The 27,567-nt window shown below is 37.3% G+C and overlaps 2 long non-coding RNA genes across 2 annotated transcripts; both read left to right on the top strand.

Moving 5' to 3' along the window:
* Positions 1–4,774: 4,774 nt before the first annotated feature.
* Positions 4,775–5,827, top strand: LOC137172641 (uncharacterized). The gene is made up of 3 exons (XR_010925014.1): positions 4,775–4,871; positions 5,283–5,376; positions 5,659–5,827. It is a non-coding gene; the product is annotated as an uncharacterized lncRNA (long non-coding RNA).
* A 17,457-nt stretch (positions 5,828–23,284) lies between these two features.
* Positions 23,285–24,252, top strand: LOC137172638 (uncharacterized). The gene is made up of 3 exons (XR_010925013.1): positions 23,285–23,337; positions 23,756–23,852; positions 24,135–24,252. It is a non-coding gene; the product is annotated as an uncharacterized lncRNA (long non-coding RNA).
* Positions 24,253–27,567: the final 3,315 nt, after the last annotated feature.

The following is a 27,567-nucleotide window of genomic DNA, read 5'->3' as shown; positions in this document are numbered from 1 at the left end:
CCGACTGACAACTGATCCAGCTGTGATCAGCTGCTGCCGTCATCAGAAACAGACGTTGTTTCACATGATGCTGCAGAGGAAAAGACGTCTCATTTCTCTAATAACATTTCTTTGTCTTCTCTCTCATTGCATGGTTGCCTTGCGTCTGTCCGTGCATCCTCGGTGGGAGGAACTGAGACACAAGGAGAGCATGCAAGTGAGGGAAACGTGGATGCAATTTAAGATTCTGGATGTACCCCTTAGATCTCTCTATGCATCCTGAGTGCAAGAGAGGGAATCATGGATGCACCTAATGACACATGAGGGAACATATAGGTGTAGTGGCTTGTCTAAACCAAATAATACACGAGGGGGTACACAAGATTGGACACTAACTACAACTAAATACAAAGCAAAACTAACTAAACCCAAATCCCCCCATGATATGGCAGCACATGGTGAGTTGGCTCAGACATTGAAGACTCCTTCAAACACACCTTTTGCACCTTTTGCTCCACCAGTAAAGGATAAAGGATGTCCACCAACAACCACAGTAACTCAAGACAAAGAGACAACTGATTAATATTTCATAAATTTGCCTGTCTAACCCTACAGTGTTTTGTGTGACTGCAAATAAAATGAAGCTGTGCAGGAAAGTAAACTAATGAGGTGGGAGAGTGAATTAGGTGAACATCACCATGTGTGGCTGTGGCCATCACAGCCATTAATTGCCTTTTTTTCTGTTGGGCAAAACATAAATATCAATTTTAAACCAAGAAAAAAGACAAAAAAACAAAAACAAATTTGCCACTCATATGATGTTTAAGAAATCAGGCTAAAAAAGGGATACATCTTTGGAATGTTCCACTAACAGAAAACATTTAATGAAAAGGTGAAACATTGGCTGAAACAAAACCAAACCTGTACATGTGCATGTGTACATGCACATGCACATGTACACATAGATAGACAAACAGATACATACAGATAAACATACATGCACTGATACAGATTATGCATGTATGTACACGGACACATACACTAATAAATATTATGCACATAAATACATCATTGCCATGAATTAGGGAACATACACATGTGCAACACATGTAAATTGATTGTTATGTGATGTAAACACTGTTGTTATTGAGAATGTCACTATTTATTATTTAATTCATGTATTTCTGGTAGTGATATGTTATGACTATTTTAAGTAGAAAAGCCTAACCAGGGACAGGGGTCGCAAATTAGCCTTGGCTAGAAATCCTATATGCAATACATATGTTTCATGTTATTTTAACCTGTTACAATGTTTTTTTTGCATTGTCCCTGACAAATAAACTAATTTAAAAAAAAATGCCCAAAGCAGAGAGTAATCAGATTTCTTTTTTATTGTGTATTTTTCTGCATTTTTCAGCTTTTCTTCTGAAGCCACGTGACTGTGAACTCTCCCTTTGATAGATAAAGAGAGAACCAGTTAAGGCTACAACTCTGCACAATCAGTCCTTTACTCTGAAAAAAGTTGTAATCTGTAGAGATCTCTTCATACTGCCTGTGTTTGACCTATTCTGTGTGTGATGGGGTGACAGGATTGGTCAGGATCTAATGTTAATTAATGTTCTGTGTTGTTCTACACATCCAAAAGGTCACACACACAGTCCAGGTTCATACAGTGAAACTGGAGTAAAGCAGTCGTCCTGATAAAAGCTGAACTCCATCAGAACAGAGCTAAATAAAATATTTCAGGAGCTAAAAGTTCATTTCTGTTTCCTCTGGAAAGTCTCCTCTGTCTTGTGAAGTTGATAACTACAGTTTTTAGTAGTCGGGCTGCCGACGACAATTCTAACAGGTATGTGTGCTCTGTGAGCTCACGCCCGGTTCTTTTTCTCACTGCACTATCTTTACACGCAGGGACTATTTTTGCCGGATCAGCTCGCACCCAACAGAACAATAAATAAATAAATAAAAATATTGCAACAACACAGATGGGCCTATATGCTGGCTGCAGTTCCCCCAGCACTGCCACTTCCTGCAGCTATGGGTAAACCTGCATCAGGCTGACCGGGAGAGAGCGCCGTACTGCCAGGAAGCGAGCGGCCGGGCTGACCTTGTTATGGGCTGATGAGTCTGGTGGACTCAGTCGACGGAGGTGGTGGAGATTCTTCTTTCTCAACTTTTTTCAAATAACACATAAGAAACTTCATTTAGCCATTGTTGTAGCGTTACCGTTACATCACCTGAAAAGCAGCGAGCTGGCTGAAGGTCGCTCAGGAAGATCTGTGTGTCAGAACCAGAGGAACCAATTACACTCTGAGACTTCCAACAACTTATTTCAACAGTTTCGTTTTAATCAGAAGACAAATCCAACACACATGTCAAGTCAACAATAAATTCTGTTTATATTTATTTATTTCCTTATATAGTTTTTTTGTTTTGTTTGTTTTTTTTACATTTATTGTATTTTGCTCAAACTTAGATGGGTGGGCCAGTGCTGCCCAGGCCCATTACTATGAAGGACCACAAGCGTCACAGAAATAGTAATAAAGCACTTCATTAATTAATAACTAATTGTACAATTAAAAAGAGAAATTATAAAAAGTTGTTGGATCTGGTTTGGGCTCAAAGTAGAAGTTGCTGTCCCAGTCCATACAAGCCTCTTGGATGTTGCTGTGTTTGTGTTGTGAAGCCGACGTTCTGTCAGACACTCAGGAGGTGAAGCTCAGCAGGACTTCAGGTGATGTACAGAAAGGCGACAACATGCATGTTGAAGTCTGTTGTTGTCGAGGCATTTACTAAACAGGGATGCTTGACCTGAGGCATGAGAGAAACAAGTATATGTGAAATTAAAGCTGCAAGCAGCGTTGGTCTTGACCTTGCACTCTGATCCATCGGGATCAGATCATTTTGCTTTTTTAAAACAAGGGATATTTCTTACAAGTTTGGTGTGCTTTTATTTTGAAAGTTTGATTGACAGGATGAGAATTTTCTGCAGGGTGAGACATGTCTGTCTTGCTCACACCTGTGTCATCAAAATCATGCAAGTTCTGGGCCCATTCACTTGAATTTCAATTAGTAAATTGAAAACTCTTGATGAGTTTGTGTGTAAAACAAATTATTTTCCTGATTTTCATCAAGTCTATTTTTAGAAAAGGAAAGACTTTTAACTCACATGACCTGGTCAAAATTTGATTGACATGTATACTGTCAGGTGTGTAGAGACAATAAGTAACTGCAGCTGGACACAGAAAAATACTCATATATTTGAATGGAGAGTGTGAGCGAACTCACACCTTTTTGAACATTTACTGCTTCCACATAGTTTTAGATACAGACTTCATTTGAACTTTAAATGAGTCACGAGACTTTGACCTACAAATCTTGAACTTACATGTTTTTTCTATCTTTTATTGTTTTTGAGATATTAGAGTGTGAGTTTAAAGTCTTTTCTTGCTCCTCCTGTGATTTTATAATGAGTGTGTATTGCGGAATGTTTCACAGCACTGAGGGAGTGACATCACCAGGAGCAGTTGGAGAGGAGGATTTTAGAGTACGCTTATGGTGAAATCTCCTCATAAATCCCATGACTTTGGTCAAAGCTTACATTAAAAATATTTTTTTAGTAGGAAATTTCGTTGCGAATCCATTGATACAGGTTTGAAAGTGGTCAGACTTATAGTTTAGATGTCAGAAGCCTCTGTTTGACACAAAGGTCATGCCTCCCCATTGGTTTACATTGTAAGGTGTGATGTGGCACTGCAACGTTCAGGGCTTATAAAATCCAAACTGTTCGAGTTATTACAAAGTGTTTAATAACTTTTTTCAGCATAGTGTCAAAAGTCACCTATTAAAGTTTGAAGCTGATACCATTAACGCCCTTGGAGGAGATAGCATTTGTTCAGGGGCAAAAGTAGTCTTATTTTGAAAAGGCTAATTGCGAACTTTGTGTTGGATTTAGGTCAGGGGTGTCAGTGTATAATTTGTAGGTCTTGATGAGACGAATAATTGAGTTTTGGGCTGTGGCAGCCATTTTGTTACATAGGTGGCGCTAGAGAGCACACTTTGGCACTTTAGGGGTTAATTTTTACGTTTTTTTTATCAAATTTTTCACCAGACCTGATGTGTGTGCCAAATTTGGTGAGTTTTTGAGCATGTTTAGGGGATCAAATTTAGGTCTGATGTCCCATAATAATAAAGAAAGAAAGAAAGAAAGAAAGAAAGAAAGAAAGAAAGAAAGAAAGATTTTAGTTCTCTGTGTCAGTGTTGTAGTCGAGTCACTAAGTCGAGTCCGAGTCCCCATTACCTGTGTCTGAGTCCGAGTCATTTAACAAAAATGACACAGCTGTGATTTCATATTAATATTAATGATGCACCGACTGCGATTTTCTTGGATTTTTGGCGATTCTGATTTTCTTTATAAGAATTAAATACGTTTTATTTATTTATTTATTTTTTGGACTTCAAGGTATTACAAATTGCGAGCTGTGTGATTGAAAGCTATATTCTTAATTCAGTTTACAAATTTAGTTCTTTATTTATCTTTTTAAAACTGTATTTTCAAATAGATTTTGAAATTCCATCTTTTATTTAGGAATTCATTAATGCATTTTTAAGTGATGTTTTTATTGACTATTTTAAAGTTGTTTTTGTAAATCCCTTTTTAATTTGAACAATTTATTGATGGATAATTATATTATTTGTAAATTCTTTTCATAATCCCTCTTTTTAATTGTACAATTAATTATTAATTAATAAAATGTTTTATTACTATTTCCGTGACCCTTGTGGTCCTCCATACTTTACTGGCTACGCACCTGAGTCAGAGTCCATGTAAATCTGTCACAGCACTACAGTAGCTTCATGAGCCTGACTCAGGTGGACCTGTGACTATGATTGTGAGTGCTTTTTGTTGTATTTTCACAGTAAATATTCAAAAATTTTTTTTTTTTTAATTTTGTTTAATTCACAATATTGACCTGTAAAACAGAATATGAATGCTACTGTTACTGTTAATTACTAACATGTTATCAATAGATGAGCTAATGTTTGAGATACTGTATTCTGCAAATTTCAAACAAACAAATGAGAAAAAACATGAATATTGTTGCTTTAAATAACAGTTTCAAAACTATTTGAGTGATTTTAATCATATCAGATTCAGATTTTACTTCAATATTTAATCATTACGCCTTGTATTACTGTCTGTCAACACAAACTCTGTCATTTAGTGGTTTCGATGGCTCAGCTGATTTGTTGGTTTAATGCCACATTATAAACTTTGATTTTATTCTGTGTTACATCTCCAGATGAAGCTGTCATTCTTGTTGCTGCCGGCCCTGCTGGCTCTGTCCTCAGCCAGTCTTCAGGACATTGTGAAGCGAAGCTCACAGCACAGAAATGGTAAAAAAAGTCATTGACCTCAAACACAGTGGAGCAAATGGAGAGAATTTGATTAAGCATTTTAAAACAAAACAAAAACTGCATTGTTATTGTTGTATTAAGCTGCTAACTTTTTGTGTTTTTCGCCTCCTTTTTTTCCTGTGAAGCAGTTAATGAAAAACATCTACTACTTTTAATCAAATGAATATTAAATAAATTAATATTTGATTTGGTTTACATACACAAACATTGTTTCTGTCTCTGCCTTTTCCCTTTCTTTTATGACTTTCTTCTTTTATACAGTCTCCTTGCTGAAGCCAGATCTACAGGACAGAGTTCCTGAACTGGCTGTTAACATGTTGGTGCCAACACGTCAATCTCCTCCTTCTCCCGCTAAGTTAAGACAAAAGAGGCAGGCTCACCCTTTCTCCTCCATGTCTGATAGTAATGCCAAACTGAAATGGCAGAGGTGGAGGGGCTCTCTCTCTAACAAATCAGTTTCAATTTACAACAATTGCAAGTGCAATGCCGGCTTCTACAACCCGGACATAGGTTCTTACTGTCACCACCCCTATGGAAACATAGAGTATCGTTTTTTCTGACCATATTAATTAACATATGAGGATGCATGGAAAGCAGTTGCTACATCTGTTTGTACAATCAGCAGGGCAATATGGATATTCACTTACAGTGGAGTGGTACAGTAATAGTATGACACAACATTTTATTTTAATAGTCCAATGGTGATCCAGAACGTATTCACTGATAAAAAATGAGACGTTCAATGGTTCAAAGCTTGTTTTTATTGACAGGGCTTTCAAAGAATTGTATTTGTTTTAAACTTTTATGTTTTTATAAAGTTTAATTAAGGTGGTGCACAAAATTACATTGAAGTGCTTTGATGATGAGGACACTGATAAGAAGCCAAGCAGATAAATCACATAGGTACTTCTACTGAAAGAGTAAAAAATATTACATAAAATACAAATAATACAACTCATATATAAAAATATTAAGAAAGACGTGTCGTCCTTTCCTTTAATCTTTGTCACTACTATCAAAGAAATAAAGAAAGAACAAACTGATAATTGCCATAACATTTTTCTGGCCTTATCACAGTAAAGGGGGCATATTTTTTAATGTCACTTGTTTACATTTACATTTACAAATTAGCACAAAGACTGGAGGCAGGTGCAAACCTCTGGCCTCACAACTCTTAACTATTATTTATATTGTTCACCTTATATGAAGCTGGAGTGTGAACTCCTGTAACCTAACATCACAGAGCATTAGTGAGGTCCAATGCTGATGTTGGGCATAAGACCTGGCATTCCAGTTCACTCCAAATGTGTTGGATAGGGCTGAGGTCATGGCTCTGTGCAGGCCAGTTAAGTTCTTCCTCACCATACCCAGAAAACCATTTCTTTAAGGAGCTGGTTTTGTACACGGGGTCATTATCAGGTTGAAACAGGAAAGGAACATTGGCACAAAGTGGCCAAGGCCAAACCATGAAAAACAGCCCCAGATCAAAAGTACAACAACCTGATGTGGAGAGATGTGTCCACACTATTACTGCCTTACCTTTCTGGTTTTTTTAGTAGGTTACTAATCCCTAAACTCTATTTTACCTGGGCTTGTCTCATCAAAGGAAAAAGGTCAACTTAATTTCTGTTTTTTCGTTTCATTGGAATTACATTTGGATTTCCTAATTTGTGAAGCTGTTTTTCCAACCCTTCCCTACCTCACATTCAAGTAACACTTTTTCCCTTAACATTTAATCATTACGCCTTGTATTACTGTCTGTCAACACAAACTGTGTCTTTTAGTGGTTTCAATGGCTCTGCTGATTTCTTGGTTTAATGCCACATTATAAACTTTGATTTTATTCTGTTACATCTCCAGATGAAGCTGTCATTCTTGTTGCTGCCGGCCCTGCTGGCTCTGTAGCGAAGCTCACAGCACAGAAATGGTAAAAAAGTCATTGACCTCAAACACAGTGGAGCAAATGGAGAGAATTTGATTAAGCATTTTAAAACAAAACAAAAACTGCATTGTTTTAAGCTGCTAACTTTTTGTGTTTTTCGCTCTTCTTTGTTTTTCCCTGTGAAGCAGTTAATGAAAACTTCTACTACTTTTAATCAAATAAATATTAAATAAATTGATATTTGATTTGGTTTACACACACAAACATTGTTTCTGTCTCTGCCTTTTCCCTTTCTTTTATGACTTTCTTCTTTTATACAGTCTCCTTGCTGAAGGCAGATCTACAGGACAGAGTTCCTGAACTCACTGTTAACATGTTGGTGCCAACACGTCAATCTCCTCCTTCTCTCGCTAAGTTAAGACAAAAGAGGCAGGCTCACCCTTTCTCCTCCATGACTGATAGTAATGCCAAACTGAAATGGCAGAGGTGGAGGGGTTCTCTCTCTAACGAATCAGTTTCAATTTACAACAATTGCAAGTGCAATGCCGGCTTCTACAACCTGGACATAGGTTCTTACTGTCACTACCCCTATGGAAACAAAGAGTATCGTGACTCCCAGTTTGAGATTCTTGTGAATGAAGACAACTTTGAGATCCTCAAGTGGAAGGAGGGTTCCTCTATCATTTTTCAGACCATATTAATTAACATATGAGGATGCATGGAAAGCAGTTGCTACATCTGTTTGTACAATCAGCAGGGCAATATGGATATTCACTTACAGTGGAGTGGTACAGTAATAGTATGACAACATTTTCTTTTAATAGTGCAATGGTGATCCAGAACCTTTTCACTGATAAAAAATGAGACGTTCAATGGTTCAAAAAGCTTGTTTTTATTGACAGGGCTTTCAAAGAATTGTATTTGTTTTAAACTTTTATGTTTTTATACAGTTTTATTAAGGTGGTGCACAAAATTACATTGAAGTGCTTTGTGGCTTGATGATGAGGACACTGATAAGAAGCCAAGCAGATAAATCACATTGGTACTTCTACTGAAAGAGTAAAAAATATTACATAAAATACAAATAATACAACTCATATATAAAAATATTAAGAAAGACGTGTCGTCCTTTCCTTTAATCTTTGTCACTACTATCAAATAAATAAATAAAGAACAAGCTGATATTTGCCGTAACATTTTTCTGGCCTTATCACAGTAAAGGGGGCATATTTTTTAATTTTCCTTGTTTACATTTGGGTTTTATCATTTAATGTTGTGTTAAATTACTACACTAGGCATGTGTGCTTTTGCATCTGTACTTACAGTGTACTCATATTTTCCTGTTCATACATTCAAAATATAATTTGAATACTTGTACTTAAAGTATATTACAGTTAATAATGCTATTTCTTCACAAGACTTCTGTGTTATATGTTTTATTGCATACACATAGCTACTGTAATGGGTGATCATGGACCTACTTATACTTACTGTATGCTTAACTAACAAAAAATCTGTGTACTTAAGCTGATGCAGACATCATTTTGACAGCTCAGTTGCTAGCTCTCAGAGGAAAACAGGTTGTCTCTTTATCAGTCCAATAAATAAAAATGTTTTCTTTTATAGGTTAATAATCTCTGATCTTTATTTTACCCGGCCTTATTTTATCAAAGGAAACGGTCAACTTAATTTCTGTTTTACTTTGAATCAAACAAGCATGTTTATGGTGTGTTTTTCCAGCCCTCGTGTCTTTGGATCATGGTGTGAAGAAACATTCTATAAACTAAATAAACTCTTCAGATTTAATGAATCCATCAGTTTTATTTGCCTGTTTCTTCTAACTAAATTAGCAAGACTGGAGGCAGGTGCAAACCTCTGGCCTCACAACTTAACTATTATTTATATTGTTCACTTTATATGAAGCTGGAGTGTGAACTCCTGTAACCTACAGTCACAGAGCATTAGTGAGGTCCAACACTGATGTTGGGCATAAGACCTGGCATTCCAGTTCATCCCAAATGTGTTGGATAGGGCTGAGGTCATGGCTCTGTGCAGGCCAGTTAAGTTCTTCCTCACCATACCCAGAAAACCATTTCTTTAAGGAGCTGGTTTTGTACACGGGGTCATTATCAGGTTGAAACAGGAAAGGAACATTGGCACAAAGCGGCCAAGGCCAAACCATAAAAAACAGCCCCAGATCAAAAGTACAACAACCTGATGTGGAGAGATGTGTCCACACTATTATTGCCTTACCTTTCTGTTTACTTTAATGGGTTATTAATCCCTAAACTCTATTTTACCAGGCCTTATCTTAGCAAAGGACAGAGGTGGTACCCAGTAACCTTCCTGCCACAAATTATACAAGCAACATTTAGGGGAACATTTTTAGATTTATACAGCTCTTGCTCTCTAATTCAGAAGGAGAAGATCAACATCAGTTTCCTCTGTGTTTCAGTTTCGCCTCCTCACAAGAAAAACAACAGCATTGGTTGTTGACTCAAACTGAAATTGATGGGCCTTCAACACTGGACACTGTAGTTTTCCTTCCATGTCTTACCAACAGAATGGTAAAAATAAAACCTTTATTAAGCTGGAAGAAACAAAAGCCTAGCTCAGATCAATGATTTATTTTTATTTTATTCATTTATTTGCACAGTAAAAACAAAACAACATGAAACAACACAACAAAAGAGGAGAAACAGATTGTGCAAGTGAGATTTAGAAAACCCCTAGGGGCTTATGGGAGTAATCTCACCTCATTATATATTATAAACAGAAACAAAAGTCATGTGATCCACAAAAATAAACAAACAACCACAGAGTCAAAAACAAACATAAAATAAGCAGCACAAACCAAACAAAGACACAAAACAGATAAAATAATGTAATGGGGTTGTGTGTGTGTGTTTTGGTGTAAATGTATAAGTGTGTGTAAGTGAGCAAGTGAGTGTGTGTGCGCACATGAGAGTGTGTGCGCATGCTTACTGAAGCAAACTTTTACTTAGTTAGTTAGTTAGTTATTTAGGTTAAGTTTGAGTTTGGCTCATCAGACAGGTCCTAAGCTTATATTTGAAATTCTTGAGAGAAGTAGACTGAAATGCAATTTGAATATAACTGTTCCACAGCTGAGCCCCCCTATATCTAATGGAGAATTGACAGAGCCTGTATGGAATATTGGGAGGTGTAAACATTTGGCATGTCTAGTATTATAGTTGTGTACATCTCCATTAGACTGGAAAAATGCTTTACAAGGGAAGTGAAGTGAAAGAGGCTGATCTTGAGTTGATTGAAGAGAGGGGCTGAGTTGTCAGCCCTACTGCTAAATGTAGCAATTCTGCAAAACTTTTTCTGCAAAATATAAAGCTAACAAAGGTGGGTGGGATAAGTAGATCCCCAAATAATATTGCAATATATGAGGTACGGATAAATTAGGCTGTAATAAAGAGTTAATAAACATTTCTGATGAACCAAACATCGAAATTTGCCGATGATGCCAATGGATTTGGACATTTTATTGCAAACAAAATGAATATGACTCTTCCTACTTAGAGTTTCATCAAACAGGACTCCAAGGAAACTCGTGGATGATACCCAGGTAATTGAGTTATTTCCAATGGAGAGATAAGAATTAGGTTTACAATATTTTTTATTTTTTGATGTAAATATGATAAAATTTGATTTTTGACATTGATAGATAATTTATTTAATTTGAACCATTTGGAAATATTTCCTAAGTGAGAATTAGCTTTGGCCATAAGTACAGAGAAATTAGTATGTGAGAGAAATAAATTAGTATCATCGGCAAAAAGTACTGGAAACAAGGAGGACAATGCTACAGCCAGGTCATTAATATAAATAAGGAATAGGAGTGGTCCTAGAATAGATCCCTGTGGGACCCCACATGTTAAAATGGCACTATCCAATGACCATCCATTCATGATAACAGACTGTTGTCGATTATGAATATAATTATAAAACCATTTATAAGTAATTCCAGTAAAACCATAGTGTAACAGTTTTTGGAGTAAGATGTCATGATTAACAGTGTCAAAAGCTTTAGATAAATCAAGAAATATTCCCGAAGCGTATTCATTGTTATCATTAGTTTATTTTATCATTCTGTTGTAAACCAACCTCTCCAAAATCTTTGAAAAGCATGGGAGGACAGAAATAGGCTGGTGATTGTTAAAAGAACTACGATCTCCAGATTTAAACACAGGAACTACTTTAGCAATTTTAAGGTCTTCTTCTTGGTTAATTTTGTCCAAGACGCAAGCAAGACTAGAATTGAAGTTTTTAATGTTTGTGTCTGGAGGCTTGTAAACGCAACCTATAATGACACTTTTACCATCAAAACTATCACAGGAGGGTATTTCAAGGAATAGGGATTCAATGTCACTACACTCAGAGCTGAGAGTTAGATCATCTCTATGCTTATATTGAAATTCATTATGTAAATATATAGATACACCTCCACCAGTTCTTGCCATCCTACAATGATGCAAAACATGATAATTTGGGATGACATAGAGAGATGTTGACTCATCAGACAACCAAGTTTCTGAAAGTGCTATAACTGAGAATTCATAATTTAATGAAGATAAAAAGTGTTGAAATAAATCATTATTTTTGGAGAGACTACAAATGTTTAAATGAAAAGCTGAGAACTGCTTTGGCATGTCAAGTAATAAACTGTTAAATCCATTAATACTGAAAGAGCTAAAAAAATGTTGAATCAGGGTCAAACTGCTCCATAAATTTAGTGTCACTATACAGACTTGAATCAAAAGGATTGAAAAACATGATTTGAAGCAGTTGGCATCCTATAATCACAATTTATATCAACAACCAAGTCATTATCATCAGTGTCATGATAAGGAAATATGGAGACACATTTAGAACAAGTCCAAGCTCCATTCATCCATTTCATTTTCATTGATAGGTGTGCATCTCAGGTGGTAACACTTTTTACAGCAAGTACAATAAACAGTTGGATTTGAGAGGATGTTGTGACAGTGATGACAAAGAAAGCTGTAGTCCATCATGGGCATGGAAGTGCACATAGTTAGACCAAAATACTGAGATACATATTGGAATTACTAAGTATGATACTGTATGTATGAGGTATGTGTAAGTTAGAGTAAGAGTATAATGACCAATGATCAGAAGTCAGAGGCATAGCATTGTTCTGCCTAGGCTGCAGTGCAGGTTTCTTGGATGGTAGGTGTACAACGAGTTTATCATACCGCAGGTAGGCAATCTCCCCCTTCTCCATGGCAGCCCTCATGGCTGGGAGAAGTTCTTTTTGCTTCTGTCGAACAGCTTCAGGGAAATCCTCATTTATGAAAATGTCAGTGCCTTTCAGGGCTTTGGCTTTGCTGAGGACCTCCAGTTTGTCCTTATAACGCAGAAACTTGGAAACAATGGGCCTGGGCCTGGTGGAGGATGGTAAAAACTTTCCAGATCTGTGGATCTGCTCCAACTCAATTTTGCGGTGGTCTATGTGTAGCTTCTCAGACAGCAGCTTCTTCACTTTATCCACAGAGTCAGACCATTTTTCATTGACTGATTCATTGATGCCATCAATGATAATATTATTTTGTCTAGACTGACCTACTATATAATCAGTTTTATCATTGAGTGAGATAAGACTTTTGCAGACTGTTTCCACATCATTCTTGGTTTCTTTGCAGGTCACCCCACGTCTTGCAGAAGTTTTTAAAGTCATGAAATTCCTTTTGTGTGAATTCCAGACTTACCCTGAGGTCATGAACACTTCTCTCAGAAGCTCCCCAACTCTTTTGTTTGAAGAGTCAACAAGAATTTGAACACAGGATTTGAAGTTTTTCTCCTGTTGTTCCAGGAGAGTTTTATAAAGTAACTTTTAAACTTTTATAAAGTAATCTGTGGCTGTGTGTGTTGCTTTGATGTTAAAGGCACAGTTTTAGAACGTTTATGATAAGACATCTTGGAATCTTTCCCAAGTTGCATTCAGTCTTGAATCATTGATCCAAATTGGCCTTAAGAGCCTTCTAATAGAAGTGTGGAGAACAATCTGCAAACTATTTCAACATTTTTTGGTTGTGTCCCAAGTTGATGAATGTTTTTTGTTGGAATTGATAATGTATTGTCTTCCTCTGCACCCATTTCCTGTGGAGTACCACAAGGTTCTATAGTAGGCCCCATTTTATTCTCCATATGTATACTTCCTTTGGGGCCCATTTTTAGAAAATACAATATTTCCTACCATGGTTATGCAGACGATACCAGCTGAACCTCTTGCTGATCCATCCTCTCTGCTGAGTTGCAATAAGGATGTACAATCCTGGATGGCAAAGAGCTTCCTACAGCTAAGCCAGAACAAAACTGAGGTCCTTATCTTTGGTCCTGCAGACTACTCAAGCACTATAATGAACACGCTTGGGCCTCTACGACTAAATGTAAACTCCAATGCAAGAAACTTGGCTGTTATCTTTGATTCTGGTTTAAAATTTAATTAATAAACAGTTTATTTTAGTTTATTAATTTATTTAATAAACAGATTAACTCTGTTGTCAGCACTACCTTATCTTAATGTAAACCAGCTTTACCATTGACATGGTATTTCAGAAATCAGGTTCTAAAATGTCCTGTGAACCTGGAGAACTTGTTCAGGGTGCAACATATACACCATCTCAGTCTTTAACTCTGTGATGTTACAAAGTGTAACCTGTAGCCTACTGTTTATACTGTAGGTTTTTTTTTCTTCGATTGTCTATTTACAGTATTATAGTGCATTTGATCAAGGTCAAAGTCACGTGGAAATGAAAGTATGTGTTTTATGACTCAGCCATAAAGCAGCTACAGTGTATAAACTTGGAGGTGACTTCAGATGGACTAAGTGAGCACGAGCATCATGGTGAGTACATTCCTTTGCATTTTCACCTCAATTTTAATAAGTGTTATCGTAATTTGGTTTTAAAGGTAAAAATGTGAACAACGCAGATGCTGGACTATAAAAGCTGCTGTGAACATTTTAGTAAATAGATTAGTTTATGAATTATATAATAATAGTAAAATGACTGAATAAGATTAATAAACAATTTATTTCACTCACTACAGAGTAAATTTGAAAATATTTTTATTTTACTCTTTGATATTTTCCTAAGTCATTTTTGTCATTTTTGCTTTGCCTCTTCTACACAAATCTTAATGCAAAAACTAATTTTGCATGGAAATACAGTCCAGACTCCAATGTCAGCAATGCAGAGGGCTGTATCACACAAACCAGGGATGTTGTGGTTACAATGTATGCCTCTAAACCACAAGATCATGAATGAATGATCATTTTGTTCTGTGTTTAATCTCCAGATGAAGCTGTCAGTGTTGTTGCTGCTGGCCCTGCCGACTCTGTCCTCAGCCAGTCTTCAGGATATTGTAAAGAAGAGTTCAGAGCTCCAAAAAAGTAAATAGAAACTGGTATTATGTCCCTTGTGTATGTTTGTTTCTCTTAGGTTTCATTAAGACAGGGAAGGAAAAAGTTTGTAATGGAAATGTTTGCCAAAAAGTGTTTGAGTAACAATGTGTAAAAAACAGCATCAAGATGAAAAATAATAATATGCAAAAACAATTTTGTAAGAGTTCATTGCTACGAATTTCTTAATGGTTTAGGTTGTTAGTATTGGATCTGTGCTCCTTGGTTTTTAAAAGATCAGGGGTCTCATTTATAACTGTTGTATATGTACGAAATGGGGCTTGAAAGAGGTGTACGGTACTTCCCACGCAAATGTTGTGATCTATACAAACTTGATGGGTAAATGTGCGCACCTGTATATAAACTCTGACCCATGACATTTTGGAGACAGGAGAAACTGGCGATGCAGATGGTGAGGTGGTGAATTGAAGCCAGATTGTATAATAATCTTCTCACACATTTAATTTCATTTCATATCACACATTAATTATAGATTCACTTTATCAAAAAACATTCAAGCCAGCAGTGTTATTTGTGCTTGTGCCAGTGAGCCATAACTATTCCATAAGCACCTTTCAATTTTAAAAGATATGATCCAATTCAAGTCTTAAGTTAAAGTCTGATGCGTTGACTCTCAACACTGATTGGTCAAGCTTCTTAAGACAGAGAGACTGATTGGTCAGGCGAAAAAAACACATGCACATTAATATTCATGAAGGCTTTTGCATTGACCATTTATGGTTGAATGTGGGTGTGTAGAGGGCAGAATATGAGGCTGATCCATGTTTCCAGGTGGACTATGATTTATAAAGGGAAACATGCTAGCATTTGTGCGTATGCACGGTTTTATAAATCTGATTTATTTGGAGGTGCATGCCTTTTTTGGCTTTTGTGTGCGCATACACTTTTAGTATGGATCCTATGCACTGTTTTATGAATGAGAACCAAGATCACCCACATCATGAAAAATCTCTCATTTAGCTTAAGATTTAACATCGGCTTTATGATTGGTGTCTTTCTTGTTTCGCCCCACAAAGCATTCATGATTTAAATTTTTTTGATTTGATGTGATTGTCTCTCTGTCCCTTTTCCTTTTTTAAAAATAGTTCCTGCATTGAACCCAGACGTAGAGGACAGGATTCCTAAAATCACTGCTAATGGATCAATGTTGGCTCAGCTGACCCCTCCTGAGTTTGAGAAAAGCCAGAATCAGTATCCCTCCTTAAGTTTTGAAAGCATTTACCTTGAATGGCAGCCCTGGAGTGGTTCCATCCCTAATGGAGCTGTTTCAATTTACAACGGGTATGCTAGTCGCCGTGAATACGTCTGCAAATATCGGTATGGGTGTTCGGCTGGCCTCTACAACCCTGACCTAGGGCCTTACTGTCACTACAGTCTCTCAGGAAAAGAGCTACTTGGCTCTCCATGTGATATCCTGGTGAACAAAGACAACTTGAGATCCTAGAGTGGATAGAGGACTCCTGGAGTTTAGTGCACGAGAATTCAGTTAGGACCCGCTCTGGGGTGAATGTTTATGTGGGGAAGAACGAGTACGGACTTGGGAAGGTAGTTCCTGAGCACAAGGCCTTCTTCCTTCCCTGGGAAGGAGATGAGTATTGGTACATGTACTACCAGGTCTTGACCACCAACAAGGACATTATTAGACAGGACATCACTCAGGTTAAGTACAAAACAAATGGGGTTAAAGCCGTCCAGTATCCTCCAGAAGCGTTGTTCATCTTTGGAGGCCATCTTCCTGATGTATTCCTGGATGTTGGTTGTTTCATACCAAGGTGATGCACTATCCCTGCTGCTGTTCTGCATAGGCCTGAACCTCCTCAGCCAGATCATCTCAAAGAGTGGCTACGAGTACCAGTTCCGAAGTGGATAAGTGTGGTCGGATGGTATCAAAGAGAGAGAAGATGATCAGAACCAAGGGGATTGAATTACTAGAAGGCAGCATTGCAGATGTTCAGGACAGCTACAAATACCTTGGGACCCTGCAGGCAAATGGGAACCTTGAGGAGGCCACAAGGAAGTCAGTCACAGCCAAATACCTACACAGAGTAAGGCAGGTCCTGAAAAGTCGGCTGAATGGGAAGAACAAGATACGAGCCATCAACACGTACACCCTGTCAGTCATCAGATACCCCGCTGGTATAGTAAGCTGGCCAAAGGCGGAGATAGAGGCCACCGATATCAAGACAAGGAAGCTCCTCACAATGCATGGAGGGTTTCATCCCATGTCCAGCACCCTGAGACTGTACACTAAGCGGAAGGAGGGAGGCCGAGGACTGGTGAGCATCAGAGCCACTGTCCAGGACAAAACAACCAACATCCAGGAATACATCAGGAAGATGGCCCCCAAAGATGAACTGCTAAGTGAAGACCTCAGGCAGCAGAAACCCGATGATGCAGAGGAGGAGGAGGAGGAGGAACCATCATGGAGGGACAAGCCCCTACACGGCATGTACCACCGACAGATAGAAGAAGTGGCTAATATCAAGAAATCCTACCAGTGGCTGGAAAAAGCTGGACTGAAGGACAATACAGAAGCACTGATCATGGCAGCACAAGAACAGGCACTCAGTACAAGATCATAGAGGCAGGGATCTACCACACCAGACAGGAGCCCAGGTGCAGGCTGTGCAAAGATGCTCCTGAAACAGTTCAGCACATAATAGCAGGGTGTAAGATGCAGGCAGGAACAGCGTACATGGAACGCCATAACCAAGTGGCTGGCATAGTGTACAGGAACATCTGCACTGAGTATGGGTTGGAGGTCCCAAGGTCACAATGGAAGACACCTCCTAAGGTGGTTGAGAATGACCAAGCCAAGATCCTGTGGGACTTCCAGATCCAGACTGACAAACTGGTGATGGCTAACCAACAGGACATCGTGTTGATTGACAAACAACAGAAGAATGCAGTGGTGATAGATGTAGCAATCCCAAGCGCCAGCTACATCAAGACGAAGGAATACGAGAAGATTGAAAAATACCATGGGCTGAAGGAGGAGCTAGAGAAGATGTGGGGAGTAAAGGCAACAGTGGTGCCAGTGGTAATTGGAGCACTGGGGGCTGTGACCCACAAACTGGGAGAGTGGCTCCAGCAGAGAGGGAGATTTATATATATATATACATATACATGTATAATTATTCTCAGCTTTTGATAGTGGACTGGTTTCTGAAAGCATGTAAATAAGAAATATGGTTTCCTTTATTAAGTTAAAAAACTGATTGATACAGACAGATTTCTGCAGGAAAACCAAATGTTCTGGATTTTTGGAGACTTGCAGGTCATTATTTTACATTTATTATGACACTTGAAAGGAGGAAGGAGAGTAGGGGAAAAAAAGAAGAAGAATGACAAACAGAAGTAAAACATTTACAAGTATTAGTCAAGCAGAAATGCTTTCCCCCATTTCTAATGGCTATCAGACCAGATCATCTAAATGGGAAATATTCAGTGTCCCTACAGTCTGCTCTGAACTTGAAACACTGTCCTTCAAGGTCTTCAAGTACATTAAGAAATAGTCAAATTTTATTTTTTTTTAATTTTTCTCTCCCTCCGGTTCTGTTTTTTTTCTTTGTGTGTTTGATGATTGTTGGAATTAAAATTAAAAATGTGTGTTTTTATGTAACTGTGTGACAGGTTTCCCTTGAGAAGGAGATTATACGTCCCAAGAGACTTCCTGGATGTACAGATGTATAAAGATAAATATTTATTTTAGACCAGATATTTGCAGATAAAACAAATCTGATTCTGTAGCTGTGCCTATGACTCTCCTGGCATCTTTAATAGATATTACTATTGCCCTGTATTATGCTGCTTACTCATTCAACCTGTTTATACTTCTCCATGTATTATGCTAATCATCAGCCGCCCCTCTCAGCACCTATTGCACTCCTGGCCATCTAAGTTGGGGGGGGGGGGGGTCCTTCTTTGAAATGCCCTTCTTATCTCCATGAAGGTTAAGATCAGGGGGTGTTTGAGACATGTAATGGGCTAAACAAATGAACTTTACTTGATTCATTGTTCAAGGCGTTTTATCTGCAAATGTGAGTGTGAACCTCTTTTGATGTAAAGTAAGTGTGTGGTACAGTAATTTAATTTACTCAAATAAATCATCAAACTACCTATGTTATTAATTCTATGCTGTTCTATTTACCTTATTACATAAAATATCAAATACATGAAATACATCAAGTGACAACATGGCTAAACATAGAGTATGTTTAATATGTTGTCGATGATTTGAGCCTTTGAAAAACTGTTCACTTACAGAAAATGTGGGACAGTTAAATGATCTTGCTGTCTACTTTGAGTATTGCAACCTGTTCTTAGCACCTGTTTAGAGATTACCAAAACAAGTAATAATAGAGAATGTGATGTCTGACTCTACCATGGAGTTGTAAAAGAGCATAATGACTTTACTGGCCATCAGTCTGCTTCCGGGTGGCTTTTTTTTTTCCAAATTGCCACTGTGTTGTTACTAAATGTCAGCTTATTATTTTGCTGCTGAAAGACCACAGGCTACCATAAAATATCTGGCATTGTTGTTTGTTAAATGTCTATGAAACGTGGGTGACTTTATCCTTTTTCACTGAGGTTGCTACAACAAGTAAGTCCTCTTACATGTACAATGAATATGTCTGCAAATATGTGTTTATTCTACACACCAAACATGGATCATTACTGCTGCTACCCCTCAGCAAGACAAGAGTATCGTTTCTCCCTGTTTGAGCTCCTGACTTCTTGTTCCTGAAATCAGAGCTGCTAGTTCTGGGATTCCCTCAGTCAGCTGGCTCCTGCCACTATCCACAGTGTAAAATTACACCTACCAGCACCTCATTTTTCCATGTTCACTCAGTATATTCTTAACATTCTTTTCTTCTTTGTTGTTGTTATCAAAATATGACTAAATAAACATCTTCTTTAAGTCTGTATATTACAGTTAGTATTTACAGGTCTTGTTCCTGACCAGCATAAGCTAACACAGTTGGGTGCCACTCATATGATGTTTCAGAAATCAGGCTAATGTCCAAAGCAGAGAGTAATCAGATTTCTTTTTTATTGTGTATTTTTCTGCATTTTTCAGCTTTTCTCTGAATCCACGTGACTGTGAACTCTCGCCTTGATAGATAAAGAGAGAACCAGTCAAGGCTACAACTCTGCACAATCAGTCCTTTGCTCTGTCCTCAAAAAAGTTGTAATCTGTAGAGATCTCTTCATACTGCCTGTGTTTGACCTATTCTGTCTGTGATGGGTTGACAGGATTGGTCAGGATCTAATGTTAATTAATGTTCTGTGTTGTTCTACACATCCAAAAGGTCACACACACAGTCCAGGTTCATACAGTGAAACTGGAGTAAAGCAGCCGTCCTGATAAAAGCTGAACTCCATCAGAACAGAGCTAAAAAATATATTTCAGAAGCTAAAAGTTCATTTCTGTTTCCTCTGGAAAGTTTCCTCTGTCTTGTGAAGTTGATAACTACAGTTTTTAGTAGTCGGGCTGCCGGCGACAATTCTAACAGGTATGTGTGCTCTGTGAGCTCACGCCCGGTTCTTTTTCTCACTGCACTATCTTTACACGCAGGGACTATTTTTGCCGGATCAGCTCGCACATGAAAGAAAATAAATAAATAAATAAAAATATTGCAACAACACAGATGGGCCCGTATGCTGGCTGCAGTTCCCCCAGCACTGCCACTTCCTGCAGCTATGGGTAAACCTGCATCAGGCTGACCGGGAGAGAGCGCCGTACTGCCAGGAAGCGAGCGGCCGGGCTGACCTTGTTATGGGCTGATGAGTCTGGTGGACTCAGTCGACGGAGGTGGTGGAGATTCTTCTTCCTCAACTTTTTTCAAATAACACATAAGAAACTTCATTTAGCCATTGTTGTAGCGTTAACGTTAAATCACCTGAAAAGCAGCGAGCTGGCTGAAGGCTGCTCAGGAAGATCTGTGTGTCAGAACCAGAGGAACCAATTACACTCTGAGACTTCCAACAACTTATTTCAACAGTTTTGTTTTAATCAGAAGACACAAAATCACAAAATCAAACACACACGTTAAGTCAACAATAAATTACTTTTATATTCATTTATTTCCTTATATAGTTTTGTTTTTTTTGTTTGTTTACATTTATTGTTACATTATTGTACATTTATTGTATTTTGCTCAAACTTAGATGGGTGGGCCAGTGCTGCCCAGGCCCATTACTATGGAGGACCACAAGCGTCACAGAAATAGTAATAAAGCACTTCATTAATTAATAACTAATTGTACAATTAAAAAGAGAAATTATAAAAAGTTGTTGGATCTGGTTTGGGCTCAAAGTAGAAGTTGCTGTCCCAGTCCATACAAGCCTCTTGGATGTTGCTGTGTTTGTGTTGTGAAGCCGACGTTCTGTCAGACACTCAGGAGGTGAAGCTCAGCAGGACTTCAGGTGATGTACAGAAAGGCGACAACATGCATGTTGAAGTCTTGTTGTCGAGGCAGTTACTAAACAGGGATGCTTGACCTGAGGCATGAGAGAAACAAGTATATGTGTAATTAAAGCTGCAAGCAGCGTTGGTCTTGACCTTGCACTCTGGTCCATCGGGATCAGATCATTTTGCTTTTTAAAAACGAGGGATATTTCTTACAAGTTTGGTGTGCTTTTATTTTGAAAGTTTGATTGACAGGATGAGAATTTTCTGCAGGGTGAGACATGTCTGTCTTACTCACACCTGTGTCATCAAAATTATGCAAGTTTTGGGCCCATTCACTTGAATTTCAATTAGTAAATTGAAAACTCTTGATGAGTTTGTGTGTAAAACAAATTATTTTCCTGATTTTCATCAAGTCTATTTTTAGAAAAGGAAAGACTTTTAACCCACATGATCTGGTCAAAGTTTGATTGACATGTATACTGTCAGGTGTGTAGAGACAATAAGTAACTGCAGCTGGACACAAAAAAATACTCATATATTTGAATGGAGAGTGTCAGCGAACTCACACCTTTTTGAATATTTACTGCTTCCACATAGTTTTAGATACAGACTTCATTTGAACTTTAAATGAGTCACAAGACTTTGACCTACAAATCTTGAACTTACATGTTTTTTCTATCTTTTATTGTTTTTGAGATATTAGAGTGTGAGTTTAAAGTCTTTTCTTGCTCCTCCTGTGATTTTATAATGAGTGTGTATTGCGGAATGTTTCACAGCACTGAGGGAGTGACATCACCAGGAGCAGTTGGAGAGGAGGATTTTAGAGTACGCTTATGGTGAAATCTCCTCATAAATCCCATGACTTTGGTCAAAGCTTACATTAAAAATAATTTTTTAGTAGGAAATTTCGTTTCGAATCCATTGATACAGGTTTGAAAGTGGTCAGACTTATAGTTTAGATGTCAGAAGCCTCTGTTTGACACAAAGGTCATGCCTCCCCATTGGTTTACATTGTAAGGTGTGATGTGGCACTGCAACGTTCAGGGCTTATAAAATCCAAACTGTTCGAGTTATTACAAAGTGTTTAATAACTTTTTTCAGCATAGTGTCAAAAGTCACCTATTAAAGTTTGAAGCTGATACCATTAACGCCCTTGGAGGAGATAGCATTTGTTCAGGGGCAAAAGTAGTCTTATTTTGAAAAGGCTAATTGCGAACTTTGTGTTGGATTTAGGTCAGGGGTGTCAGTGTATAATTTGTAGGTCTTGATGAGACGAATAATTGAGTTTTGGTTTGATCTCTCTATGGCATTCCTATGGGCTGTGGCAGCCATTTTGTTACATAGGTGGCGCTAGAGAGCACACTTTGGCACTTTAGGGGTTAATTTTTACGTTTTTTTAATCAAATTTTTCACCAGACCTGATGTGTGTGCCAAATTTGGTGAGTTTTTGAGCATGTTTAGGGGATCAAATTTAGGTCTGATGTCCCATAATAATAAAGAAAGAAAGAAAGAAAGAAAGAAAGATTTTAGTTCTCTGTGTCAGTGTTGTAGTCGAGTCACTAAGTCGAGTCCGAGTCCCCATTACCTGTGTCTGAGTCCGAGTCATTTAACAAAAATGACACAGCTGTGATTTCATATTAATATTAATGATGCACCGACTGCGATTTTCTTGGATTTTTGGCGATTCTGATTTTCTTTATAAGAATTAAATACGTTTTATTTATTTATTTATTTTTTGGACTTCAAGGTATTACAAATTGCGAGCTGTGTGATTGAAAGCTATATTCTTAATTCAGTTTACAAATTTAGTTCTTTATTTATCTTTTTAAAACTGTATTTTCAAATAGATTCCATCTTTTATTTAGGAATTCATTAATGCATTTTTAAGTGATGTTTTTATTGACTATTTTAAAGTTGTTTTTGTAAATCCCTTTTTAATTTGAACAATTTATTGATGGATAATTATATTATTTGTAAATTCTTTTCATAATCCCTCTTTTTAATTGTACAATTAATTATTAATTAATAAAATGTTTTATTACTATTTCCGTGACCCTTGTGGTCCTCCATACTTTACTGGCTACGCACCTGAGTCAGAGTCCATGTAAATCTGTCACAGCACTACAGTAGCTTCATGAGCCTGACTCAGGTGGACCTGTGACTATGATTGTGAGTGCTTTTTGTTGTATTTTCACAGTAAATATTCAATTTTTTAAATTTTTTTTTTTTAAAAATTTGTTTAATTCACAATATTGACCTGTAAAACAGAATATGAATGCTACTGTTACTGTTAATTACTAACATGTTATCAATAGATGAGCTAATGTTTGAGATACTGTATTCTGCAAATTTCAAACAAACAAATGAGAAAAAACATGAATATTGTTGCTTTAAATAACAGTTTCAAAACTATTTGAGTGATTTCCATCATATCAGATTCAGATTTTACTTCAATATTTAATCATTACGCCTTGTATTACTGTCTGTCAACACAAACTCTGTCATTTAGTGGTTTCGATGGCTCAGCTGATTTGTTGGTTTAATGCCACATTATAAACTTTGATTTTATTCTGTGTTACATCTCCAGATGAAGCTGTCATTCTTGTTGTTGCTGCCGGCCCTGCTGGCTCTGTCCTCAGCCAGTCTTCAGGACATTGTGAAGCGAAGCTCACAGCACAGAAATGGTAAAAAAAGTCATTGACCTCAAACACAGTGGAGCAAATGGAGAGAATTTGATTAAGCATTTTAAAACAAAACAAAAACTGCATTGTTATTGTTGTATTAAGCTGCTAACTTTTTGTGTTTTTCGCCTCCTTTTTTTCCTGTGAAGCAGTTAATGAAAAACATCTACTACTTTTAATCAAATGAATATTAAATAAATTAATATTTGATTTGGTTTACATACACAAACATTGTTTCTGTCTCTGCCTTTTCCCTTTCTTTTATGACTTTCTTCTTTTATACAGTCTCCTTGCTGAAGCCAGATCTACAGGACAGAGTTCCTGAACTGGCTGTTAACATGTTGGTGCCAACACGTCAATCTCCTCCTTCTCCCGCTAAGTTAAGACAAAAGAGGCAGGCTCACCCTTTCTCCTCCATGACTGATAGTAATGCCAAACTGAAATGGCAGAGGTGGAGGGGCTCTCTCTCTAACAAATCAGTTTCAATTTACAACAATTGCAAGTGCAATGCCGGCTTCTACAACCCGGACATAGGTTCTTACTGTCACTACCCCTATGGAAACAAAGAGTATCGTTTTTTCTGACCATATTAATTAACATATGAGGATGCATGGAAAGCAGTTGCTACATCTGTTTGTACAATCAGCAGGGCAATATGGATATTCACTTACAGTGGAGTGGTACAGTAATAGTATGACACAACATTTTATTTTAATAGTGCAATGGTGATCCAGAACGTATTCACTGATAAAAAATGAGACGTTCAATGGTTCAAAGCTTGTTTTTATTGACAGGGCTTTCAAAGAATTGTATTTGTTTTAAACTTTTATGTTTTTATACAGTTTAATTAAGGTGGTGCACAAAATTACATTGAAGTGCTTTGATGATGAGGACACAGATAAGAAGCCAAGCAGATAAATCACATAGGTACTTCTACTGAAAGAGTAAAAAATATTACATAAAATACAAATAATACAACTCATATATAAAAATATTAAGAAAGACGTGTCGTCCTTTCCTTTAATCTTTGTCACTACTATCAAAGAAATAAAGAAAGAACAAACTGATAATTGCCATAACATTTTTCTGGCCTTATCACAGTAAAGGGGGCATATTTTTTAATGTCACTTGTTTACATTTACATTTACAAATTAGCACAAAGACTGGAGGCAGGTGCAAACCTCTGGCCTCACAACTCTTAACTATTATTTATATTGTTCACCTTATATGAAGCTGGAGTGTGAACTCCTGTAACCTAACATCACAGAGCATTAGTGAGGTCCAATGCTGATGTTGGGCATAAGACCTGGCATTCCAGTTCACTCCAAATGTGTTGGATAGGGCTGAGGTCATGGCTCTGTGCAGGCCAGTTAAGTTCTTCCTCACCATACCCAGAAAACCATTTCTTTAAGGAGCTGGTTTTGTACACGGGGTCATTATCAGGTTGAAACAGGAAAGGAACATTGGCACAAAGTGGCCAAGGCCAAACCATGAAAAACAGCCCCAGATCAAAAGTACAACAACCTGATGTGGAGAGATGTGTCCACACTATTACTGCCTTACCTTTCTGGTTTTTTTAGTAGGTTACTAATCCCTAAACTCTATTTTACCTGGGCTTGTCTCATCAAAGGAAAAAGGTCAACTTAATTTCTGTTTTTTCGTTTCATTGGAATTACATTTGGATTTCCTAATTTGTGAAGCTGTTTTTCCAACCCTTCCCTACCTCACATTCAAGTAACACTTTTTCCCTTAACATTTAATCATTACACCTTGTATTACTGTCTGTCAACACAAACTCTGTCATTTAGTGGTTTTGATGGCTCAGCTGGTTTGTTGGTTTAATGCCACATTATAAACTTTGATTTTATTCTGTGTTACATCTCCAGATGAAGCTGTCATTCTTGTTGCTGCCGGCCCTGCTGACTCTGTAGCGAAGCTCACAGCACAGAAATGGTAAAAAAGTCATTGACCTCAAACACAGTGGAGCAAATGGAGAGAATTTGATTAAGCATTTTAAAACAAAACAAAAACTGCATTGTTTTAAGCTGCTAACTTTTTGTGTTTTTCGCTCTTCTTTGTTTTTCCCTGTGAAGCAGTTAATGAATGCCAAACTGAAATGGCAGAGGTGGAGGGGTTCTCTCTCTAACGAATCAGTTTCAATTTACAACAATTGCAAGTGCAATGCCGGCTTCTACAACCCGGACATAGGTTCTTACTGTCACTACCCCTATGGAAACAAAGAGTATCGTGACTCCTAGTTTGAGATTCTTGTGAATGAAGACAACTTTGAGATCCTCAAGTGGAAGGAGGGTTCCTCTATCATTTTTCTGACCATATTAATTAACATATGAGGATGCATGGAAAGCAGTTGCTACATCTGTTTGTACAATCAGCAGGGCAATATGGATATTCACTTACAGTGGAGTGGTACAGTAATAGTATGACAACATTTTCTTTTAATACTGCAATGGTGATCCAGAACCTTTTCACTGATAAAAAAAGAGACGTTCAATGGTTCAAAAAGCTTGTTTTTATTGACAGGGCTTTCAAAGAATTGTATTTGTTTTAAACTTTTATGTTTTTATACAGTTTAATTAAGGTGGTGCACAAAATTACATTGAAGTGCTTTGTGGCTTGATGATGAGGACACTGATAAGAAGCCAAGCAGATAAATCACATTGGTACTTCTACTGAAAGAGTAAAAAATATTACATAAAATACAAATAATACAACTCATATATAAAAATATTAAGAAAGACGTGTCGTTTTTTCCTTTAATCTTTGTCACTACTATCAAAGAAATAAAGAAAGAACAAACTGATAATTGCCATAACATTTTTCTGGCCTTATCACAGTAAAGGGGGCATATTTTTTAATGTTCCTTGTTTACATTTGGGTTTTTTTTTCCTGTTCATATATTCAAGATATAATTTGAATACTTGTACTTAAAGTATATTACAGTTAATAATACTATTTCTTCACAGGACTTCTGTGTTAAATATTTTATTGCATACACATAGCTACTGTAATGGGTGATCATGGACCTACTTATACTTACTGTATGCTTAACTAACAAAAAATCTGTGTACTTAAGCTGATGCAGACATCATTTTGACAGCTCAGTTGCTAGCTCTCTGAGGATAACAGGTTGTCTCTTTATCAGTCCAATAAATAAAAATGTTTTCTTTTATAGGTTAATAATCTCTGATCTTTATTTTACCCGGCCTTATTTTATCAAAGGAAACGGTCAACTTAATTTCTGTTTTACTTTGAATCAAACAAGCGTGTTTATGGTGTGTTTTTCCAGCCCTTGTGTCTTTGGATCATGGTGTGAAGAAACATTCTATAAACTAAATAAACTCTTCAGATTTAATGAATCCATCAGTTTTATTTGCCTGTTTATTCTAATTAAATTAGCAAGACTGGAGGCAGGTGCAAACCTCTGGCCTCACAACTTAACTATTATTTATATTGTTCACTTTATATGAAGCTGGAGTGTGAACTCCTGTAACCTACAGTCACAGAGCATTAGTGAGGTCCAACACTGATGTTGGGCAATAAGACCTGGATTAAAGTTGGCGTTCCAGTTCATCCCAAATGTGTTGGATAGGGCTGAGGTCATGGCTCTGTGCAGGCCAGTTAAGTTCTTCCTCACCAAACCCAGAAAACCATTTCTTTAAGGGGCTGGTTTTGTACACGGGGTCATTATCAGGTTGAA

The sequence above is a fragment of the Thunnus thynnus genome, chromosome 2 (assembly GCF_963924715.1).
Source record: "Thunnus thynnus chromosome 2, fThuThy2.1, whole genome shotgun sequence".
Taxonomy (NCBI): Eukaryota; Metazoa; Chordata; class Actinopteri; order Scombriformes; family Scombridae; genus Thunnus; species Thunnus thynnus.
This window is presented reverse-complemented; position numbering and strand designations above follow the sequence as displayed.